Genomic DNA, 18,470 nt, shown 5'->3' on the forward strand with positions numbered 1-18,470 from the left:
CTAATGTGGCCAGTGAAAATAAAAATGGCTTTAAAAACATTTAGACAGAAACCAAGAATTAAGAGATTGAGAATTGGAAAGAGGAAGAGAAGAAGCAAAAAAAAATCGCATCTGTACACATCCAGTCTTGTCTGATGTCAACATTATTTATTTCCTATAAGCTATTTACCTCTTCTGTCTTCTCCCACCCTCACACACACTCTCCCATACATAAAAATCAATTTTTCTGTTCCCTAGACACTGCCAGCCAACACAGGAAGTCACCATTCCTTGCAAGGATACATTTGTTTTTTTTTTTTTTTTTTTATAATATGGGTTTGAGTGTAATGAATTATTGCCATTTGCGCTCGTGCTCTCAAGTGTGAAGTTGTCAGTGTGTCCTTGCCTGGCTGTGTGTCTTTGCATGCCAGTCACAGAAAATGTAAGTGATAGATGTGAGGAAAGAGAGGAAGAGGAAAGACAGAAAGGGAGACAGTTAATTGGAAATAGAATTAAATGGACTACTAGCTTCAAATGTTGGATTTCAGTGTTTTGCTACTGATACTTTAATATCGCTGGTCATGGTCTGTGTGTGTACGTATGTAAGTATATATCTATCTATCTATCTATCTATCTATCTATCTATATATATATATATATATATATATATATATATATATATATAATAAGGATGCAAACCCATGTCTCTGATGCCAAGGTCCTTACGCTTTGTACGGCCAGCCCTCCACTGTGACTCTCCTACAAATTCTGTGGATTATATAAACATCACACTTCCTAACTCGGAAAAAAAACTTTGCCAGTGAACATAATCAAGGCAGCAATTAGGTTTATTCCAAAACACATTTTTAGTTTATAAGGGATATGTAGGACAGAGGGTTGAACTACTATCTTCTAACACACCCAGCGAAAAAACACCAACATGGCCTTTACATTGGAGTAGTCTTTCTCACCCCAAATTGAAGATAAAATAAATAAAGATTTTGTCAGTTGTTCATCTCTGTCAGCTCTGTAAGCCAAGTTGCTCATAATTGGAAGAATCCTGAAGTATTATCAGGATCATTCGATGCTTTCACCTGGATCAACCTCATCACACCACGGACACAGCCACTTGCCGTTTGACGTCCTAATCAAATGGCCTAAGCAAATTTTACTTTGCAGTCAATTTTAGCAACAAGGAATACTTTTGATTTTAGCCCAGAATCATCTTATTATTATAAGCATTCGGATTTTGAAGAGACACTGCCGTGAACCACATGCCTTCACTTTGCAAGGTTGCATAGTCGGACTGGCCATCGGGACTACCAGGACAAATCCCTGTGGGCCGCCACATCGGTGGGCCAGTGGGCCTTCAGAAAATCATATTACAATCCAAGTTTTTACCATCTCTGTCAGTCTCCTTACTGGCCCTTTCTGTAGGCCTGTCGTTCGGAGTGCACGTGAGAGCGTGCTACGTGTGTCTTTCCTGGGACTGGGTTCAATGGCCACTCACAGCCAAGTTTCAACCTTCAACGACCTGACCTGAGCCCCCCCAACCCCCCGGGCTGGTCCTAACGGATAAGTCCAGGTCTGAATTTCTGTCCCAGTCCGAACATGCAAAGTTGGATCAACCTCATCACAACAGAGATGTAACCAGCAATATCCTTGCATCTGTCAATTGCGTTATAGTTCATGATGCACAAATCTATCACCTCAAGTTAATCAGTATGTCGTTTTCTTCTGAATAGGTCCAATTCCAAGCAGTGTCTCTTCAAAGTCTGGCTGCTTATGATAATACAGTGATTCTGGCCTAAAATCATGATTATTTCCTTATTGCTAAATCCGATTGCAAAGTATAATTTGATTAGGTCATCCACTGCAGGCATAATACACAGCAAGCGGTGGCATCTGTGGTGTGATGAGATTGATGTAACCTTGCAAAGTGAAATGACATGGTTCCTTGACAAAAAAAAAAAAACACTATTTTTTCTCGTAAATTTGTGAATTTAATGTAAGAATTTTTTTTTTTCTCACAAATGTATGATTACTTCATAATCTTACAGAATATCCGGGTTTTTTTCTTGTAAATGTATTATACTAATCTTCTGAGTATTTTTTTTTCCCCCGAGTTTTCTTCTTGGAACCCCCCCCCGGCTCGGCATTTTTTTTCCCTACAATGGCCCTAATACGCTGTCGTAATTCATACTGCACTGAAATTGAAGCCTAACAAGCATGTCTGTACACCTGCAGGCCTCAGTGAGCACAAATCACGGGAGAGGGAGGGAAGATGGAATGAGAGTCAAACAGAGACAAAGAGAAATGTTGACTGTCAGAAAAAGTGAGGGAGAAGACGAAAGAAGAGGAGAATTTGTGGGGGGAGGAACTGGAGAAACAAGAGAAAGTTAAAGAGAATAGCAGAAATCCTTTTGTTTAATGTCTCCCCCAAAGAATGAGGCAGAAATCTTTGTGTTTTGACAATTACATACCTACTAAAGAGAATGATGAAGATAAGCCCAGTCAGATATGTACACTGTGTCTAAAGTGATATATTGTATCTCCAAAACAGAAGGTAAAGAGAAAGAAAGAGAAACAGAGAGAGAGGACAGCACATTTTTAACGCTGTATTCAAATGCTTATACACTGAAATGATCTGTCCATCAACTGCTTTGTTCTTCTACATACATATTTTTTGTCTGAATCCTTAACTTCACAAACACACCACTCAGAGGGTAGAGCAGTGGATGGTAGATACAGCTTCACACACAGACAAACTCACACACACACACACAAACTCACACACACACGCCTGGCAATAGACTTCCATGTGAAATGACAGCAGGGTCCGCGTTGGCATTTTAACTGCTGACCCATTTGTCTAGATGAGGAGCATTCTCTTTGTCTGACAAACACACACATACACACATACAAGAGTGCATGGCAGCAGCACACACAAAAACACTTACAAATTATCTTAAAAATAATTGTAAAAAATTATTTAAAACAGTATGCATTTCATCTATTCACTTCTATATATGTACACAACCAGAGCTGCTGTGTGTGTGTGTGTGTGTGTGTGTGTGTGTGTGTGTGTGTGTGTGTGTGTGTGTGTGTGTGTGTGTGTGTGTGTGTGTGTGTGTTTGTGTGTGGTCCAGGTCCAGGTATAACTCATTTTGTGGGGACCTAAATCTGTATACACAGTCACAGTATGAGTCTTCCTTACAGGCACAAAAACCAAGCCCCCATTACATAATCATTACATTTTAAGGTGAAGACATGTTTTAAGATCAGGGTAAGGTTAGGTTTAGTGGAAATTTATGGTTAGACAAGTAGTAGTTAGAGTAAAGGGTAGAGTAAATCTCAAGGAAATTAATGTAAGTCAGTGTCACATTCTCTGAAGTCATGGAGACACGACTGTGTGTGTGTGTGTGTGTGTGTGTGTGTGTGTGTGTGTGTGTGTGTGTGTGTGTGTGTGTGTGTGTGTGTGTGTGTGTGTGTGTGTGTGTGTGTGTGTGTGTGTGTGCGTGTGTGTGTGTGTGTGTGTGTGTTGCAGATAGACACATAGTGTGGTTTTAGCTGCCTACATGACCCCAGGGTGCATCACTTCATACTCAGTTCACTCAATCGATCTTGACACAAGTAGAATTAGATGAAAACAATAGAAGCGAGTTATAAAAGGCTCTCTGTGTCCGTCACTGTTCTGCCTTGCGTGGCCGTGCTCCTTTTCAGAGCGTAACTATGAATACATATCTGTAGAGCTGATGGAATACGTAGCTCTGGGGAAGGGAGTGTATCTCTTTGGGCTATCTAGCTGGCAGGCCTAAACAGCAGCCTTAACAAAGGTGGTTAAACCGCCTTTTTTAGGGCTAATTTTCAAATTAAGCCCATCGTAGCGAATTATAAAGTAATAATAAATCATATGCAATAATAATTTGATGTACTTAATATCGTATGTTTTTCTGTTTGTTTATTTGCACAGTACATTAAAGGGAAAGTATACAAAAAGAATTGTTTTACCATTTAATTCATGTTTTTATTTTCAGGTGATTATTTTTTCTGCACATTTGCACAATATGGAGTTCATTTATTTTATTTTATTTTAAATGGAAATGGTCAGATATTCACAAATAGCAGCTTAAGTTAAAAAATAGCTTTTAAAAAGCATTATCATTCCTGTTCTGAGTTTTCTGACCCTTTGCTTTCAGCTTCAAAATGTCTGCGTACTCACTTTGCTGTATGAACTTGTTTAATGTACCTAGAGTTTATGTAGTAAAACAGTGATGTTGAGTGTGTGTGTGTGTGTGTGTGTGTGTGTGTGTGTGTGTGTGTGTGTGTGTGTGTGTGTGTGTGTGTGTGTGTGTGTGTGTGTGTGTGAGACCATGTTCTTCATCTAAATGTGTAATAATATTTTGGTGTTCAGCGTGTGTTAGACTAATCTCTTACCCTGGAAATACTGTCTACCTGCACAGCAATAAATCACCCTGTGTGTGTGAGTGAGTGACTGTAATAAATCACTTTCCTCAGGTTTTCTCCAGTGCTGTGCAGCAGTGAAGTGATTATAGAAAGAGAGAGGCTGCGAGAATATCCAAAAAAAGAAGGAGTGAGTAAACCAGAATGTGATTTAAGTAAATGGGGGGATGGGTAAGAGTGGAGGTGAAGAGAGGAGCAAGAGTGAGAGAGAGAGAGAAAAGTGCTATAGCTATGTGTGGACCCACTCATCTCTGAAGTCCTCATTAAAACACATGCGAACATACACAGACACACACACACACACACACACACGCAGGCACACACGCAGGCAGACACACACAAACACACATACAAACAGTTGGATATAACAGCTGGAAACCCTAACCTTGACAGCATTCATGTTTTACACCAGAGACTAGAAACCAAAACTCTGTATGTCCACTTAGCCTCCACTTATGATTTCTCTTGTCGGGTTAATACCAAACATGCAAGTGTGCATCAAATATAAGTAGGATTATCTAGGTTTAATTTACAACAGCTGTGTAAATATAGTGAATAAAGAAAGTGTATATAATGCTGAATACAATAATTCAGCATCAATGTTGTGACACCATGATTAAAATAGGCATGTGTGACTTCAGACATGTGTGACAACACAACACCTAGTTACATCATGCAAGTAGCCTTTCTTATGTAGTCAGAACATTACTATACCATTAGCCTACATTATTTTATTTATATATATATTTAAACTGAATGGCATGTGTCATTCTGGCAGCATGCATCCAATAAAAATAATTATGAGTTAGACGATTATTGCAAATGGTCATCAGCATAGTACCATCTGTTCTGCTCTGCTGCATACACACACTCACACTCACACACATGCAAACTTGAGGCCAGGCATGCACACATACACATCCATACAATGCAGCTGTGTAGATACATACACACACACAGGCACTGAATGTACTATATATTTTACACACACACACACACACACACACACACACACACACACACACACACACACACACACACTCTGTGGGTAAGGCAGAAAGAAAGGAAGCTGGTGAAATAGTGTGCAGGACATACAGACACTAAGAGATTAATACTTTCATTGGCAGATGAAGGATGGATTTCATTTCATTTGGTCAGTGAACAGACCAACTTCACACACACTAGAAGCTGGGAAAAACACTAAGCTAGCACATACTCTCATTCCAGTACTGCATTTTATTTATTTTGCTTCCACATACTCCACAATCATTGCATTTTTTGTGTACCTTATAAGTGAGGGGAAACAGAATATTACAGATCACTATTGACATTGAGGCTGATATGAATCTGTATGAAATAGTACTGTATATGCATGATAAAATATTAACAAATGTATATAATAAACATATGGTGTGTTAAGAAAATAAATGATTAAAGATAGCTTGAGAGTCCATTTATGTATTCCAAGACTGTGATTTGACAATGACTGATTCATTAGTGAAACATCTCAACACAGAGTCCTGCCACAGGGTGAAAATTCACAAATTGCTGATTTTGCCCTCGTGAAATGTGATTCAACGCGAGTAAATGAGTTGAGAAAATTGCAGAGAATATAGAAGTGAATGTTAAGGTTTGATTACTTTTGATCTTGGTTTCATTTATCCATAGAAAATTATCCTAGAAAGAATATGGAAGTTATTGCAAACATTAGTCTTGCCTTTTTGTGCCTTTCTTTCAATAGTGGTGTCCTCCTTGGCCCTCAACCATGGAGCCCTACTTTGTTTAGTGTGCAGCGTATGGTACAGGCTCAAACCACTACTCCAGATTGATCCAGGTCAGCCTGAACCTCTTTGGATGTTTTGTGTGGTTCTTTTTTCCACAATCCACATCAACCTTTGCTGACTTCTCTCATTGAGTTTCTTCTTAGCACCACGTCCTAGAGGCATCTTAACAGTTTTATTCCCGTGAAACTTCTTGATAACATTACAAACTATTGAAACAGGGATTTCAAGATCTTTGGCGATTGCTATGTAGTCTTTGGAATTGTTGTGTTTTTTTACAATAGCCTTTCTGATTCTCTCAGACAGCTCTCTGGTCTTCGCCATTGTGAAAAAGAAACTGAAAACAATCAGCCTTTTTATTCAGTAAAACCATCATTCATTGGTTAATTCAGATCATATTAACACTGAAAATTAAGCACAGGTGAGTGTTTAATTGTTTTTTTAGTTTTTTTTAGGAACTAATTTAAATTCATCAAAACGGAGGCAACAGTTGTGTTGAGCGTACATTTTTTGCCTGGTTTGGTTCATTTGTGTTTCTTATTTCTTAAGATATTTTAAATTCTGTACTTAAAATTCAGGGGTGATAATAATTTCAAACAGGACTATCTCTGGAACTCCATTCAGAACACCATTGTTCCAAAAGATATTCCCTCATTTGGTGTTTTGATGATGGTGATGGAGAGCGCTGCCTAACATGTCGGTTCTAACTCTCCCATAGGTGTTCAATTGAGTTGAGATCTCGTGGCTGCAAAGGCCGTAGCACACGGGTCACATCATTTTCATACTCATCAAACCATTCAGTGACCCCTCTTGTCTTATGGATAGAGGAAGAGGCCATTCCCATCAGGATAGAAATGTTTCATCATAGAATAAAGGTGATCACTCAGAACAACGTTGTACTGATTTGCAGTGACCCTTTCCTCTAAGGGGACAAATGGACCCAAACCATGCCAGCAAAATGCCTCCTACAACATAACAGAGCATCTAGATCCCCTCACTGTAGGGGGGCAAGTATTCAGGCCTGTAGAGTTCTTTTGGAGTACGCCACACATGCAGTCGCCCACTTGTGGAAAATAAGGTGAAGGATGACTGAAATAGAGGCATACAGAACATCCCTTGTTGCTGTCCATGTCATGTAAGTGAGTCATTCAGTTCCCACCCTCAGATCAATTGACAGTGTGAACAGGTGTCTCTCCCAAACAGAAGAGGGAATCTTCAACTCATAACTGCAAGGGGAGTGTACAAGCTGTCTAAAATAACTCTAATGGTTTGAATGTGTTTACTGCATTTTGTTGACTGCTTTGTCAATTGTCATTGTTCCAGCGTTGTGTTAATAATACTGTCTGCATACACTTTACACAGTAGCTTTTTTTATTCCACTCCCACTAGCACTTGTATGAAAAGAGAGGTAGACCAGTACCCGAGAAGATGCTTGAAGTTCTTGTGAGGACAGCACATTACACACACACACACACACACACACACACACACACACACACACACACACACACACACACACACACACACACACACACACACACACAGATTTATAGAGAGAGACTCAACTCAACCTGGAGGTCACTGTTAGCCTTCAAACAAAAGCAAAGCAGTCACTCAAGACACACAGAGGAAGTGTCAAAGTGTGTATATACATGCCATCTTGTGTATGTGTGACCTGGTTTGTTACTGTGTTTTCAGCAGACACCATTGTGTGATAGGGATCGCTCCTTTTGTAGCATTTACACACATGCATAAAAGCACAGAGAAATTAATACACACAGACACAGGTACACATACACCTAACCCCTCCAAAGGTGGCATGAAGCAGCCATCTCCTGGCCTTTCTGATGCTTCATGCCCTGTTGGCTGCTCACACTGTAGATTGATACACACTTGTATGAAAGAGAAAAAACATGACGCAAAAGGGCAAGTGCAGGATTTCTCAGATTTTTTTACTTTGACTATTAGACTTTACTACTCTGTAATTCTTATAATTACTTTGTTTAGGAAGTAATTATATGGACACATTATCAACTATCAAGCACTTTCTTACAAAGAAGTGATGTTGTGCTTATAGTCAGAAGTGGGTGATGTGATGAGTCCACAAATAGTCCAGTCCAGTTGGCTAAAATTTGTATAATGAATATCTTCATCACTCCACAATACCACTTTAGCAGTACCGTAAAGAGTCACATTGTTCCAAAAACAGTCAAAGCCTCTAAATTAACCATAATTAGAAACAACATTTTGAATATCATTAAATTAAAAAAAAAAAATGAAGATACAGTAGAGCTCACAGACTTTAAAGGAGTGTAATGGTAAATGGACTGCACTTATATACCGCTCTTTTACATCGGAGCAATTTGGGGTTCAGTATCTTGCCCAAGGACACTTCAACATGCGGACTGGAGGAGCCAGGGATCGATATACCGACCTTCCGGTTAGAGGTAGACCCCCTTTGTGGTTTTTCACAGATGTTACAACAAACCAGCATCAGAGCAAAGAAAAGCTCCAAAATGTACAAATCTGATGTGTGTATTGGTTTCAGCGATCAGATCTCAATGCGTCCTCAATTGTTTCTTGGGTCCATTCACACCCGTACGTAGAGCTGTCCACTTTAGATTGGATCAACCAAGATGCATGTTAATACCAGGTATGAACAGAGCCAAAAATAGAGCCAACTAATCTGCGAACATGGGGTATGTTTGTGATTGTGGCCCTTACTCACTGGCATCTCTTTTTGTTTTTTTTTGCCTCTCTTTGCACTCCTTTTGTGTCTCTTCTTGGTCATTGTACCTCTCTTTGCTCTCCTTTTGTGTCTCTTTTTCTTTTTGCGTGGCTTTGTGGTTGTTTTTTTTTTTTTGGTTGTTGGTGTCTTGTTTTTTGTCTCTTTATATCACTTTTGCGTGTCTTTGTGGTCATTTTATGTCTCTTTTTGGTCATCTTGTGTACTTTTTGATAGTTCTGCATCTCTTTTTGGTCCTTTTCGGTTTTGGGATCATGTTGCATCTCTTTGTTGTCATTATGTGTCTTTCAGCTGAGCTATATGACTTTCAAATAAGAAATAAACAGTCACTTCATACAAAGGCTCTGGCCCAGGGGTTGCCTGATCTCTCAGGCCACTTGGGCCTGTGCCCGGTAGACGTGTTCATTAATCTATCCATGCCCAAGGGAGTAAGTGATAGCTGATGTTGGACACCAGTGCAATGGCCACTCTAGCAAGTTCTCACTCTTTGATTGTTTATTGTGTACGACTTGGAAATATGTACTGTTTCCAAACTCCATTTAACTGAACTGAAATAGAGTTGTGAAAGTTTAAAAAACATTTTTGATGATCATTTTAATTGTTTGAACTTTCTGAGAATTCTTGTTTTTTATACTTCTCGCCAATTTGTATTTAAGATATACCCATGAGCTTCATTTGCCATTGTGATGGTGAAGAAGCCTATCAGAGGCCTGAATCTGAGCGGTAGCGAAACAAAACTCAGCACCAATATTGGCAAATTCATCCAAATTTGACCCATATTCCAAAAGTGAACACATTTTAACTTCTACATGTATTTTCACATTTCTACAAAGTGTAAACCTTAGATTGCTTTTCTTTGATTGCAAGTTTCTTACTGAAATACACCTTGGGAGTCGAAGTTGACTTACCACCTTAAATTTTTATGTACACAATCTTGTACCTTTGACTTTTTTATATATACAGATATTTTCTAACACAGTTGCCCGTGTTTTTGAACTGATGATTAAATCAGGAAAATTGTATGTACATTTAAGCTTTGGAAGGGCCCCAACTGTCAGTCATCTAACATTGTTGTCTATGCAGGAAAATGAACAGGACTTTTACCTCTGGAACCCTGGATGCCCGAAGTAACTCCTCCTACTTCACAACTCTATATCTTAATAGTAAAACTGAATCAGTGTATGGGCAGCTATCAACCGAAATACCCCACAAAAGAATAAAATGTGTCTAAAAACTTACCATTGGCGAAAGATGAATTAAAGAACTCAACAACTGGTACAAGGGGAAGATGCACACCTTCGACATTCCCATTCCTGCCTTCATCTATGGGAAATTAGGAGATTTGGTTGGCAGGCTGCTTTACTCCCTCTGAGGAGGCAGACAGTGTGGCTGTTGAAAGAAAGGGTAACATATTGCTCTCTGTTGCGGTGTCACCTAATTTATACCACACAGACACGCACAAATCATTCTTCTAAAGGACACATTAGCAGAAAAAATCTCATGGCAGGGGACAGGGTACACCTTGTGTATGCATGTGTTTTGTGTTCATCTGTGGTTGTATGTGTGTTTGTGTGTGTGTGTGTGTGTGTGTGTGTGTGTGTGTGTGTGTGTGTGTGTGTGTGTGTGTGTGTGTGTGGGAGAGAGAGAGAGTGTGTGTGTACGTGAGTGTGAGTGTGCGTGCACAAATGCGTGTGCAAACAGTTGATTATACACCTGAGTATGTCATAAATATTAAGATTGCTCTATATTTCCTTTGCTCTTCACACTGGTAATGTAACACCTGTAATGAAAAACACCACGGCCTGGATTAGTCTAGTTTCCAGATCCCATGAATCACAGTCACCACTTTTTGTTTAGCCATTCTGGCACTGCTCCTTTTTGATATGATCTGAACATCATTGCTTGGCTCAGTTGGTCAGTGTTAAACCAATCGCAGCAGTGCTGAAATGAAAACAAACTTAAAATCAAATCACAGCTAACAATAAAACTGTCTCGTTCTCTCTACACTCACATGCATATCAAGATTCAATTTCTGAGGGTGTGTGACCAGGGGCTTTAGCAGGTGCCTTTTTGTCATTAAAATAAAAAAAAAGCTGACATGATCTCACAGACTCATGAAAAAGACAGACAGAAATAATGGAGGTGGGAGAGTGAAAGTGACCAACTCTAGCCAATTTAAGTTTGAGTTTCTTGTTCTTTTTCATTTTTCCTTCTATACATCTGTGTCCAGAAGATTTTTAGGGGGATACTAACAAAACAAAACTGACACGCAGGAAAGGAAGAAAGGAAGAAAGGTAAAGAGTCTTTCTGCAGTTGTACTCATTTTCTTTTCCTCATCACTTAACCAAAGTCCTAGCCATTGCTGTGTGCATGTTTGTGTAGGAATGTGTGTGTGTATATGATGGAAAGGATTTACAGTATGTGTGAACAGTTAATTGTCTGTGTGTGGCCTGAATTGAAATTGTGGGAGAGTATGTTTTTGTGTATGTGTGTGTATATTGTATAGAGCTGGAAGCAGGAGGATGAGGGAGCGTGGAGCCCTCATCTAATAGCTGTGTGGTTTATATATCTATCAGTATGCTTAATCTATATGGTTTGCTACACTCACACACAAATTTGGCCAAAGTCTGTTTAGCAGGACAGTGACAATTAACTCCATACAGACATACACATCCTCCCACACCCAAGTGATGTTGGTTAACATGACAGAGTTGGTCACCCCATCAGAAAGGCATGTTAAACTTTATTACACAATATAAACTGCCTTTTATGTTAAAGTGAAAATATTTTTATGAGATTGATGGCATATTGAACAGAATCGGACTTCCCTTTTCACAATATGAGAGGTCCTGAATATACTGAGCAGCTACAAATAGATTCTTCAATAGGGACAGTAGTTCTTTATATAACCACTATGACTCAGAGAACCCTTTGATTCTGTAAAGTAGCTCCAGGCCATGTTTTCTGCGAATCTTCTCCCCTAAAAAAACGACCCTATTTTTCATTACTGATTGAGACTCTGCTGGTACCCACCTTTCCTGCAAGAGATTCAGATTATACACCCACACCAGAATAAAAATGCATGAATTTACTGGTTGTCATGTGGAAGACAAGGTCAGTGAGTTCAGTATTAGCATGTTGACTGTCTTCTTTAGAGTTTTTTATTAAAACATGAGGTAATGAATACTCTCATCCCAAAGTTTTTTTTTTCTTTTTTTTTTCTGTAGACTTACACCAGTGCTCTTGTTATGTTGCATTTCTGATATAGTCGCTGCCCAAGACGTGTTTACTGCCTCAAAATTATCGATATTTGTGACTATGAATATAACTGTGGGAGGTGTATTTGTAGAACACACTTACTGTTGTTATCCAATAACCCGCGGTATCGTCAGATGAATCAAAATAATTAAATCCAGATATTTCTGCTAACAGCAACAGGTATATGGAGCTGTGGCAGTTAACTGATGTCACTGTGCTGCATTTGAAAACTGTGCATCTTTAAAATAATGAAGGTAAATCTGAGGCCAATGTGGCACTCAAATAGTTCATATCATGACATGCTTTTTGATTTTTTTTACAGCACAGCAACTGATCTGCTCTTTTACACCTAGTTTTCACACACTCTCGAGCAGATGGTGTTCAGGTGTTACAACTGACTTACATTGGTTGGAGGGGCGTCTTGTGCAGTCTGCCATTTGTAGCTAGTAATTAATTGGTTATTGTGAACATATATTGGATAAGTCTCACACTAATTTGTCAATTGTATGTTTTTTTTCTGCCTAAACACAAATATGTGGATATATACATTTTTACCAAATCATAATTTCTTTTTCTTTTTTTTTTGATTTAGTTGAGCTTCTCCACAGTCTTTCCACATTTCCCCTGGCAACTGCAGAAGTTAACCACATGGGGGTATTGTAGTGATTTATTACTTGTTCGGACTCACGGTGCATCACATAATGTGTTTTGCAACGGTCCACACCTATAGAACGCTCTCTGGTAAATGTGAGTATAAGGAGTCGATGGAAAGTTTCCCAATCAGACATATGGCTTATTAAGCCAGATATTTGCTGTGGGCACAATATGCAACAGAAGGTATTGAGTATGTAAACATAGCCAAACCATTTGAGACAAGCATTGCATCTGGAGATATTCTGTCTTTTGATTGCAGCCCCTTAGACATAATCTCTGCTTCACTCTTTATGATCAAAACATTGGAATATTGTTTTCTTCATTTCTTCTGTGCTGGGAAATGACATCAACCAACAAAATACCAATAGCTAACTGATGGGTGGCCATGTCAATACTATGTATGCAAGAAGTACCCTGTTTGTGTGTGTGTGTGTGTGTGTATGTGTGTGTGTGTGTGTGTGTGTGTGTGTGTGTGTGTGTGTGTGTGTGTGTGTGTGTGTGTGTGTGTGTGTGTGTGTTTGTGTGTGTGTGTGTGTGTGTGTGTTTGCGCGTCAATCATATAAATAAAATCTTTAAATTAAATGTGTATTGTATTTAACAAAACTAAATGTTAATGAACCAACAAACGGTTCTTAGTGCTAAGTGTCAATCACTTTGCCCTGCTGGCTGATGTAAATGTAAACTCCTGCAGCTGTCACTCGCTTAAGGGCTGTCATTGACTTGACACTCAAGTGTTATGAATCTCAGATTAATAAATGGTTGTGACTGGGAATACAGTTGTAGTGCTCAAACTCAAAGGTAGACAAAGGTCTGAGCAATTTACCAAGTTTATTAAGTTATTAAGTTTTCATTAAAGTGACAGCTTCTTGTTTGGCTATCAGTTGATGTGTTGTCTGCGTTCAATAAATTTCATCTTTATTAGCCTCTTATTTGATCAGAAAAATAATAATTTTGTTACTTCCTCTACAAAATTAATTTGATGTTATAGGGATAAGACTCCAGCCTGTGTAGAGTATTTTTTTCTACAAAACTGTATTGCCCCAATACTGTCCAGAAAATGACTTCTGATGAATTTCTTTCAGAAAACTGAGCAGGCAGTTAAGTGACTGCTGCGTCACAGCAATTGATTATCATTTCTATTACTCCTGTACAGATGCTGTGTTGCCACAGAATAGGGAAAAACCTAAATTTGTGCAATGTCTGTATCAGTGTTTTGTAGAATATTGCATCCTAACTTTGAACGACTTCTTCTAGTTCTTTTGTCCTCTATTTGGCCATGGAAAATTTAAAAAGCAGTTACTGTCAAGATTTAGTAACTTTAGCTTGTGATAATTTGCATTAAATATAAACTTTGCTCTTATTGATTTATCCAGGGAGAGTTTATGAAGCAAAGTAGAACACGCCTACTGTGCTGCACAGCTGGGGGAGACCGGTGTGAATGAGGGTTCACAGGAAAACTGGAGAAAAGATAAAAATTAGAGAAAATGACTGGAGAGAGAGGCCAAGAAAACAGTGAGAGAGAGTGCAGAGGGAGCTACTTCAGGACACCATAGCAAACAGATCTGTGTAAGTGTGTCTGCCAAAAGCAAGCCAAGCAGGGATGAAAAATGAGGAGGCATTGGAGGAGCCATGTGTTCAAAACATAAAAATACACACACACACTAGCTCCCTCTTCCACAGCTGGGTCAGAGCTGAGGTTGCACTTGTTTTGCGTGACAAGGCTACTGGGTTAAAAAGCTCAGAAGATTTTTCCATTGAGCCAACATAAACCAATCATCGCTAAAGTAGACAGGGGGGGCTCTTGATCCAATGCCTAACCCCAAATATGTCCTGTTTCTATAAAATAGATGTCTCTAGCACTCTCTTCAAAAACAACAGAGAGACCACAGGGAAGTTTTGTTGTCAACACTAACCTGTATTTAAGACACCCAACACATGTTTACAAACACTGTTCATACTACGTGTATCCTTCAGAGGAAGCCTCCTTAACCCCTCTACTCTCCACCACTCTCTCCTCTGCATTTGGTCTCTCCTTGCCCTCCTTGTCTTTTTTTTTCATCATTTCTTTTGTGACCCTCCTTTTTTATCTCTTATTCTAGCCTGTCATTTCTAGCCCCTGGCCTCCTCTTCCTTTTTCATCCTCCCTCTCTCAGGCAGTATCTGAAGTAGAGTAGAGAAAGGTGGGAAGAAAGAGGGATGCAGGCCTTTGGTTGGGTATGGGGAGTATACATTACCCCTCCAGTGTAACACTACATGCACAGAATCCTTATGAGAAAATACTGCAGTGCGCACCTCAGGTTTCATTTGACTAATCACCAAATTCATTTCAAATTATTAATTTCTAATTACTTCTACTTATATATGATTTGTTGTTTGCAATTCCTAGAAGACAATGTGTTTGTCTTGCCTTTCAAAATGAACTAGAAATGTATGATAGCTAATTTTTTTTTAATTTTTTATTTATTTATTTGTAAGGGTATATGTAAAATATTAAACGTAAATCTTACCATTTGATTCAATGTACCAGAGTTAGGCTAATGCAAGTTTTCATCTGCAGTACCCTGGTAGGACACAATTAAAATTTTCACACAGTGACAGAACAGCACTAAGCAAACCAGACAACAAGACAAAACCCATTAAATTCAGTAAGACATACGGACACAAACACACACACAAACAAAAACACACACGCATACACCAATGGGTGATGAGTGTAAAAAAATACTGATCGGGAGCAACAAAGCGTCCAAATCATTTCATTTCTTGAGTCTTGGTGGCTTCATTTCAGACACTAAAACAATTCCAAGTCTTTGAAGCACCAGGTTTCGTTCTGCCGGCTTTTCCCTCGTCATGTGATCGCAGCATTACCTTGTTCCCTCAGGCACTGTAGGAAGATGCCAAGAGGCACCTAGCTATTTGACAGACTGAGTATTTCATTGCAAGTTATTTTTGATCTATTGATCAGACTCTTAAAAGAATGTTGTCTTGAGCCAGAACAACAAGCTCCCAGGCGATCATAGCTGAACCTCACACCGTGGACACATGGGACAAACTGGACAGCTGCGTCGCACCTTTTGACAACTACAATGTCTACTCTTGACCAATTCACTATGACACACACACACACACACACATACACACATATATATAAACATGCAGAGTTCCATGAGTTGAAGTAGGCAAGGTTTGGGAGTTTCAATAATGCCTTAAAGGAATCTTTCAGTCTGTCACTCTCTCCCTCTCTAGCCTATCCCTGTAATCCTACTAACATTGCATTCTACAAGGGCATCTTTTACAGAGACCAAGACACTAGGCAAACACAGAGGGTGTTAACCCATTTTTCCCAAATTCTAAAACAATGCAGGTGGATTTTGGGGGAAAGTATGGGTCAGAAAAAAAGAACAAAGTGTGAATGGCACTATGTCACTTTCATCACTCTCTTTACCTTGTCATTTTTATATAGATTATTTCTTATACATTCTCATCCTGTTTTTTCACTTTCTTGTGTATTATATTGTGTGTGTTTAATATTCGGTGTTTACGTGTGTGTTTTCACTGCCTGTGTGTGTGTGTGTGTGTGTGTGTGTGTGTGTGTGTGTGTGTGTGTGTGTGTGTGTGTGTGTGTGTGTCTGTCCTTCAGGCAGTATTGGCTGATTTGGACTACTGAGAGTAGACTAGACTTGGATCTGTATCCAAACCCTTTGGCACAACAAACACCACACTCTCTGTAGGAACAAATCAGCAAAGAATGGTTTTATTACCCATCAGTCACACACACACACACACACACACACACACACACAAACACACACACAGGGAGACAGGAAGACAGGAAGACATACACACTGCATCAATTGTTTCATGTACTGTGTGATTATATAAAAAGCAATATCCCAGTTTCTTTTTACTTGGAGTCAGTTGAGACTTTACCCTGGCTGAGACCTTGAATTACTAAATATGTTGCTCCTCAGTGTGGGAACCCCTGGCTGGCAGAAGCTTATTTTTGTTTTGTTTTTGAATATTGTGTAGTACATAGTAATCCATTTAGTCTAAGACTCATAATCCCTTTAATGTAATCATTTTTCTTCTTATAGTTTTCTTCTTCTTGTCTCTCTCACAAGTATATATATATATATAGGAATAGAATAAGAAATAAGGGGAGAAAAGTTGTTGAATGTTTCAAGAAAGATGGAGAGAGGTAATGAGTTGCCAGTAGATGACAATGATGATAGCATCATTGTCAAAGCATTGGTGAGGCTAACAAGCTATCATTGTCAAACCAGGAGGATATAATTCTGAACAGTTATCTTACATGGTTTGAAACATCTAGCAATTTGTAGAAATATTAGGTTTTTTTGGATTGGAAATGCTGATTTTTTTGGACAGAAGCTGCTGCTTGCTAATATTTCACAGAAGGCATTTCTAAAATCTAATATTAAATTGAATTTAGCCATGTAACATAATGATGCACTACTCATTGTTACATACATACATTGTTACAGAATTTAATTCTTGTCGAGGTGAAAAAGCCTCTCAAAGCCATCTTTTGACTATCATGGAACAAAAAATCCTACAAGGAAAGCAAGTGTTTCAATAATGTTAATAACAGTAAAACAAATTCAGGCACACATGTTTGTAAACTGATTAAGATGTCTCAGGAGGGTCAGTCCAAGTGAAGGGCCTCCTACTGACAACCAGTGTAGGCCAGTTCTGCACAAATTATGTAGTTAAGTTAGTGGACCGTATCTGCTATTTAATATTGCCCACAAGTAGCATTAATCCTGTGCTGGTCCTGTTTCCCCAGCAAAAGCCGCTGGACATTTTCTATTTTTTCTTTTTTTTTCCAACCACAACATTACTCTGGGGAGATAGTGGGGGTTGGGTATGTGATAGAAAATGCCACATCCATGGGATTTTCTATCCCAGTGAAAGAAACAAGCCAAAAGGCATTCTAGTAAAAAATTAAACAGAGACTTGTGTCCTGTTATTTTCATCTGTTTGCATTGAGCTGCTGTACTGTAATTTTAGCCTGAAACTGCAAAACCCCAAAGGAATATCAGGATGGGATATACAGTAGATGGCTGGAGGGGACAAGAATGGCTCTGTTCGTGACTATGTGTATTTCTCTACTCATGCCTGTGAAAGCAATAGATAAAGAGCGTGTGGTGTCCTCGACCAGGTGACTCTCTCCTTCCCTGGAAACGTGAGAGATCAAGAGATTTAGAAAGAGACATAACACATTTTTATCTGTAAAGTCAGCCACCATGACGAGTGCTGTTAATCAAATGCATTTTTTTTTCCCTCCTTTGCTTTTCAACAACTAATTATATTATTTGTGCCAGCACATTTTTATGGAGATACAAGTTGGGGCAAACACACACAAAGACTCGTAGACACAAATATGCACATGCAGAAACAGAAAAAAGGGCCACTTAGCATTCAGAAGTCACTAAATGCCAAGGTTGCCACATCAATACACAAATGCTTTTGCACATTCTGCTTGTAAGTCTGGACTCACACAACCTCTACCTGATGCTAAGACTGACACCTCACACATTTCAACACCTTGGGCCAAGTTCTCTATCAAT

The 18,470-nt window shown here is 39.0% G+C and overlaps 1 protein-coding gene across 4 annotated transcripts in view; it reads left to right on the forward strand.

Annotated features, from left to right (window-relative positions):
* tenm3 (teneurin transmembrane protein 3) overlaps window positions 1-18,470 on the forward strand; it is a 230,546-nt gene that overhangs the window by 19,334 nt on the left and 192,742 nt on the right. The gene's annotated exons all lie outside the window — the stretch shown is intronic.

Source organism: Xiphias gladius, chromosome 15, assembly GCF_016859285.1.
Source record: "Xiphias gladius isolate SHS-SW01 ecotype Sanya breed wild chromosome 15, ASM1685928v1, whole genome shotgun sequence".
Classification (NCBI taxonomy): Eukaryota; Metazoa; Chordata; class Actinopteri; order Istiophoriformes; family Xiphiidae; genus Xiphias; species Xiphias gladius.